This window comes from Gopherus evgoodei, chromosome 2 (genome assembly GCF_007399415.2).
Source record: "Gopherus evgoodei ecotype Sinaloan lineage chromosome 2, rGopEvg1_v1.p, whole genome shotgun sequence".
Classification (NCBI taxonomy): domain Eukaryota; kingdom Metazoa; phylum Chordata; order Testudines; family Testudinidae; genus Gopherus; species Gopherus evgoodei.
In genome coordinates, this window is record NC_044323.1 from 286414716 (window position 1) to 286422062 (window position 7347).

Here is a 7347-nt window from a genome sequence, read left to right on the forward strand (position 1 = left end):
GACGTGAGCCATCTGCTGGACTGCTACTGTAACAGCCTTTTTAAGGAAGGCTGGGCCACCCCTTGGCTATAGGAATTTACTCAACATCTTTGTGGATATTTGATAAGTCCATCCTTTCCCTCTGTGGTGCTGGAGCTAGCAGTGCTGCCACACCCTTGGCTTGGAGTATTAATAACAACTCCCAATGAATGGTTTCCATCATCAGCACACCCACTATAAAAATTGTTCCAGCACCCCTACTTTCCCTCGAGCACTACCCCAAATACCCCCTTTGGAGAAGGGGGAAAGCTGTGGAGAGACCCCTTAAAACAGCCAGTTAAACAACTATGACGTGCTGAGTAGGCAGAGAAAGCGCCTGTACTGAGTGACAATACAGCACTAAAAGCTACACGTAGACTCATTGTCTGAGGAAGGCAATATGCCTTGGTGGATGGGGCATGGAGCCAGGATGCCTGGGTTCCATTCACTGGTCTGCTGCTCTATGACCTTGAGCATGTCACTTCCCTTTTCCACACCTTTGTTTACCTCTTGTCCTTTCTGTGTCTATCTAGTTCAATGATTTGCTCTTCAGCAGCACCGTCCCCTACTACAGGCATCTCCAGTGCCAAGCACGATGGAGCCCTGCACTCAGTTGAGGCCTCTAGATGCTGCTATATTATCAATAATGTCAGAACAGTCAGACTCAGGTACCGACAGCATTAGCCAAAATCCATCGTGCTTAACAGGGACACAATCAACCAGTCCCTGTGTGTTTTCCTCTCCTGGAATTGACACTTCCTCATCAGTTATTGGGAGTGAGCTACATCCACCCTGATTGTATTGGCTCTGTCAACCCTGGTTCTCCAGTTGTGAGGTAACTCCCTTCTCTTCGTGTGTCAGTATGACAATGCCTGCATCTGTAATTTTCACTCCCTGCATCTGAAGAAGTGGGTTTTTTACCCATGAACGCTTATGCCCAAATAAATCTGTTAGTCTTTAAGGTGCCACAGACTCCTTGGTTTTTTTGTGAGTTAGAGTGAATTTATTCTTGAATATTACTATCTATTAGCAGGTGTGGAATTCTATGCTCTGCTTTTTTTAATGCAGAACTTGTCAAATAAAGATCAGAGGCAAAATTTTCAGAAGCACCTCAGTGACTTGGGACCCTGAGTTCAATTTTCAAAAGTCACTTAGGTCCAGGTCCTCAAAGGTATTTAAGTGCCTAACTCCCAGTGAAATGAACACAGACACGGTGGGTGAGCTAGTATATTTTATTGGATCAACTTCTGTTGGTGAAAGAGAGAAGCTGTCAAGCTACACAGAGCTTTCCTGGGAGTCTGGAAAAGTAATCAGATCATCCTTTGCCTTTAAAGTAGCTGAGGTGCAGTGGACATCATCTTCAGTCTTTTATTCAGTACAGCATTTTAACTCGTTTTAAAATTTCCCAGGCTGTCTCTTAGCTGGGACAGTCACTTCACGAGGTTGGGGGGAGGGGGAGGAGGGAAGGTGTCTGTGGGATCTGTCACTGTCACACAAGGAATACCTCCTCTCTTTACAAACATGCCTACCTGTAAATAAAACCCCAGAATCAAGAAACACAATAGTGAATTTTTTCAGATGTGCGGAAGAGTTAATGGGTGGCCGGCAATTTCCCCTTTTGTTTTCCTGAGGGAGTTTGGCCGAGACCCTCAGTTCTATTTAGGCACCTGACTGCCATTGATTTACATTGGTTATCAGCAGGGGTCAGCAACCTTTCAGAAGTGATGTGCCGAGTCTTCATTTATTCACTCTAATTTAAGGTTTCGCGTGCCAGTAATACATTTTAATGTTTTTAGAAGGTCTCTTTCTATAAATAAGTAAATAAGGTTTTTAAAATGTTTAAGAAGTTTCATTTAAAATTATATTAAAATGCAGAGCCCCCCGGACCGGTGGCCAGGACCCGGGCAGTGTGAGTGCCACTGAAAAATCAGCTCACGTGCCGCCTTCGGCACCCGTGCCATAGGTTGCCTACCCCTAGTGTACAGCATTATAGCTCTGCTGGCCTCAGAGCAGCTACTCTGGCCCTACACTGAGTATCTGGCCCTATACTGCACTTGTCTTGAACTACTGCCTGTCACCAGGCAAGGTGGGTAATGGAGCTCAGCTCTGGCTTTTATAACCTGCACGCTCTGCTGACTGCTTTTTCCTTTTGGCCTATTCTTAGCAACTGTGTGTTAGGCCGTATCTGCGAAGAGAGGGGCTGGATAAACTGTTTCAAGGTGAAGAGGATTAGCATCTTTACTTGGGTAAGGGGTGTCTCCCATTAGCTAACGGGGCTGGAATAATTATGGCTTGTTCAATAATCACTGGCAGAATCCTGGTGCAGCATCAACTAGGTATGACAGCTTGACAATAGGGCAAATGGGCTGATTTACCATGAGAATTATCCCTGTAAGTGCATCCTAGGCCTCAGAAGTGTTTCTAAGCTTGAGACCAGAGTTTGCTTCCAGCCTACGCAAACCTGGCACACTCCAACTTGTATTTCCTGCTGCTGACAGTCGCTTGGAATCAGAACAGCTGAATGGGGAAAAATTGGATATAGAAAAGAAACGCAAAGGGACGCTCCACTGCATCAGACACAAACTCCTCATCTTTGCTTGCAAGGCCTTTCATGACCTGTCCCGCCTACCTGCCAACGCACACGCTATAGAGATGTTGACTCCCGCCTTCATTCTGCCCGCGATGCCAGTCTTAATCATTCGTTTAAAACCGTTCCCAGGAAGCATTTTGTGTTTCCGCCCGTGCTGCCCCTTATGCATGGGAGGGGCTCCCCAGAAATATTTACAGAGGTACCACACTGTCCACTTCCGATCCCACCCTAAAACTCTTCTCTGCTGTGATGCCCACAAAAAACCCGACAGCAGCTGGGGTGCTGGGACCATGGTTTTTCATGCTCACCAGTATTGTCTCATTGTTTCCTTGTGCTCTGTTTTCTCTATAGCCTTACACGTAGATTGCAGGCTCTTTGGGGCAGGGACGATCGTTCTGCTATATGTCTGTACAGCACCTAACACAACTGGGTCCTGGTTTCTGTGCACTACCAAGATGCAAATAAATACTAAATAAATACATAACTGTTTCCCTTTTTGGAGAGTGAATCTAGCCCTGGCCAGAATTTGCTGTTTATTATTTTCTAGCACAGGTTCATTGTGCTGAGGCTAACAATAGTGCTGGGGAATTTTTAAATTAAAAATAAAAGGGTTTCACAAAATGTAAGGGGGAAAGATCCATGAAAACCTTCCAGTTCATAGCAGGGTTAGTGACAATTAATCACACTCCACTCCCTGCTCGCCACTAGTTGTTTCTTTTATTAATATGCACATTGTCCGAGCACTGGGCTTTGGTTGTTTTTTCCCCCCAGAGTCTATGGCACAAGGTGCACAGGCTGGATGCAGGGGCAAGAATGGCAGGACAGATTGGCTGAGGCTCCTGGGCAAAGGGGAGAAAGGAAGGCAGGGAGGGATGGGGAATGTAACTTACAAGAAATGTAGCTAACATCACCTGGAGCATTTTTCTTGACTGTTGTTTTTCTATTGCCTGTGTACAGGGCTTTACAGTCTGAGCAGAGACTGTGTCTCTCTAGGGATTCGCATAGATATTTGGGACACTGTTGTACTAGAAAGAACAAGTGTGTCTTGCCCTAGGCCTCTCTCTCACCTCATGTCCCACTTTTCAGCCAGAGGAGGAGGAGGAGGAGAGATGAGTCAGTTCTGAAGGCAAGGTTGAGGGCAGAGTGAGTTCAGCAGAGGAGATGGCCCAGTGCACTGCCAGTATTGGTGACTGAGCCAAGGCAGCCTTAACCGACTTGAAAGTCACACAAAGGTCACATTTTGGGAAGCGGGTGAATAAATCCTATTTTAGGTGCTTGATTCAGCACTTAGGGGCCTGAATACTGGTCACACTACAAATTCATCGTCCCACTGCTCTGCCCTCTGAGGTGGCTCCCCATTGAATACAATATCAAATTTCATGGTTTGGGTCCTAATAGTCAAAGCCCTCCATGGGACTCGTCCTGGTCTCTTAAGAACCTGCCTCCCTCTTATTTGACCTTTCTGGTCCTCTTAGGTCTGAAAAACCTGGCTGACATTCTTATAAAGTGCTACCTGCTCAAAACCCAGCCCAGGTGATCAGGGCGGTACTTGAGGCCTGATGCTCTTGGAGTCTCTCTCTCTCTCTCTGTCTCTCTTACCCAAACACATCTTGCCACTGAGTCTGGGTCCACAGGGGCTGCTCCACATGCATTTCTGGCTGCCAGAGAAGTCCTTTGTGCCTTCTGGGACTAGTCCCACCCCTGGGAGGTGCTGCTTTCGTCTGGTGCTTGTGGAATGTAAAGCTCTCAGAAGACGTAATGTGCTATTTATGTGCGATGCACCATCATTTAATTAGATACTGTGCCAACCTCACATGCTATACTCAGCTGCTGGGCTGCAACTTCCGCCTATCACATTGATCACAATGCCTGTCTCACATTACCTTGTGCTCTCTGCACCTGTTTGTTGTAGCCACCTATTGTCTCTTGTTCTACACTTATATTGTAAGCTCTGCGGGGCAGGTACCATCTTTTGGTTATGTTTGTACAGGGCTTAACACAGTGGGCTTCAGCTTTCTGTTGTAATACAAATAATCAGTAATAACAATAATATTCTGTTGAATTCAGAGGGTGCAATGTCATCAGATGCCACAGATTGGAGCCCCATGGGAACCAGATGCCAGGATGGGAATCTGCAAGGCACCATTTTTACACAGTAAATTTTTGCCCTCTGCAATTTAAGAACTGGTTGGAATTTTTGTCTCATTAAAGTTAATCCCATGGAATTAGTGTTTATGAGTGGATACAGTCCCACTGATCACCTCCCCCACTACCCACCCGCCCCATGCTATCCAAATATCCCCCTCGAGTCAAATTCTGATGTCAGTCACAATGGTGTAAATACAAAGCAACTCAACTGACTTCAGTGGTGTAGGTCTGGCTTGACATAAGTAATTTGCCTAACTTCTTACTGGGCATAACAGGGAAGATGAATGGAAGGTCAAGTTGTAAATAGGGGCTTGACAACTGGTATGCTGGAGTCAGGATGTCTGTGCTAACTAAGATAAGCAGCGACACCCTAATGCTAGGGACTATGGACAAGATAAACCTGGAAGGTAAAGACCAGGTTCCTTGTGAACAGCACATAGATAGAGTCTGCTGCACAGGAATTGATTCCTGCAAAGTAAACAATCCAATCAAAAAATGTGTGATTTAATGAATACCAAATGCAATGTATTGTGTAAATGTATACAAAGGAGGTGGTTGCCTGTGTAACTTTGAATGTGTGATGCACCTGATACCCACCTGCTATCCTTGAGTCTAATCTACTCAGCATAGCTTTGCTGTATGCCAAATAAAGGAACCTGAGTGATGAAATCCAACCGAATATTTTGGATCCCAGAGAAGTGGATGAAGTGTTTTCCCAGAACTAGGCAAGGTGTTCTGGATAAGCTGAGTGGAAAAGGCCTTGAAGGGAATCCCAAGTCGTGGAGTTAGACTGGATTTACAGCATGTAAATGAGAGCAGGGTTTGGCCCCTTGTTTATTATGTACACTGTGTTAAGCTTAGGTTCTCCCTTCCCTTTCTCTGATTTTGCTTTATGGCTATTTTTTCAGAAAGGAAATCTTTTGAAGTGGCATTTGCTCTCTAAACTGAGTTGTACAGCTTTACCAGGCTGCTTGTTAGTCATGTTATTACTCCTGAGGGAATTCTGTGCCAAAAAGATTAAAATTCTGTGCACATTATTTAAAATTCTGGAAATTTTGTTTAGGCAACCTTGCTTGCTTAGGAGTCAAGTGGACGACATCACATTTCCAGAGTGAATAGGTTAAAAAGACTGGAAGAAATAAAAGAGGAATTCATCGATTTTAAAGCCAGAAGTGACCACTATGCTCATCTAAGTCTGACTTCCTTCATAAGCCAGGCCAAGGAATCTCAGCTGGTAAACTCTGCATCAAGACCAAAGTGTCTGTCTGAGTACATCAGATCTTTTAGAAAGGTATCCACTCTTGATTTAAGTACTTCAACTGAGGGAGACCCACATCTCTAGATAAGGTGGTCCGATAGTTAACTACACTTACGGTTAAACATTTGCTCCTTATTTCTACTCTGAATTTATCTAACTTCAGCTTTCAGCCATTGGATCTCATTATATCTCTTTCTGCTAGATTAAAGAGCCATCACCTAGCAAAAATCTCTTCCCATGTAGGCACTTACAGACCATGATTAAGTCACCTCTTAATCTTCTTTTGGATGAACTAATAGATTGAGCTTCCTCTCTCTCACATATAAAGAATACTTCTCTGACCTTGAATCGTTCTCAAAGCTCTTTTTGAATCTTTCCAGTTTGTCAGCATCCTTTCTGAACTTTGGACACCACAACCGGATGCAGTATTCCAGTCAGTCTCGCTAATGGCGTAATGGAGACAATACCATCTTCCTACTCCTAATTGATATGTCCACCTTATGCAGCTAAGGATTGTGTTCACTTCTTAGCTACAGCATTGCTCTGGAAGATCATGTTCAATCGGTTATTTATAATGACCTCTGAGCCCTTCTCAGTGCTACTGCATTCCAGGATACAGTTCCCATTCTTCTAAGTGGACTTACATCCTTTGCTTCTAGATGTATGACCTTGAAATTTGGTGTATTAAAGCATGTGGTTTAAATGAGTCCACTTTTTCAGTTGATCCAGGTCAGTCAGTATAACTGACTTGGTAACTGACCAATCCCCAGCACTCTTTATCCTCCACCTATTTTTGTACCATCTGCAAATTTTACCTGACAGTGCAATACTTCCTGTTGACTCTCCCAGGACAAAAACAGACACGGAGGGGTATATTTTCAAAGTGGTGCCCAGAGAAGGGAGAGAATCAGCAGTTTAATTCCCACTGATTTCCCCTGCAGAATACACCTTCATTTCTAATTCACTCATTGCACTTAGTCAAAGTGATTGTAAAGGGGGACTCGTCGCCCAATGGTTTCTGGTTTTGTACTTAATGCTAGAATTCCTTGCAATTACACCTAACCTGAGTTTCCATATTTCCATCCTCTGGAATGTGTAGCTATGGGGCTCTCCCTCCTCAGTTACCATGACTAGTTTATCTGTAGAGATGGTGGTGATGATGGTAGAGGCAGGTTTTAGGGTAACTTATTTAAGTAGTGCTACTGCTGATGCTGCTATTGCCTAGCCTTGCTGTATGCTTTATCGTGTTCTCTGCAACTGATTCTTGTCTCTGGGAGAGCATCTGGGAGAGTCAACAGGTAGTGTGGCACTGCATAGTATTCTGCAGGATGTA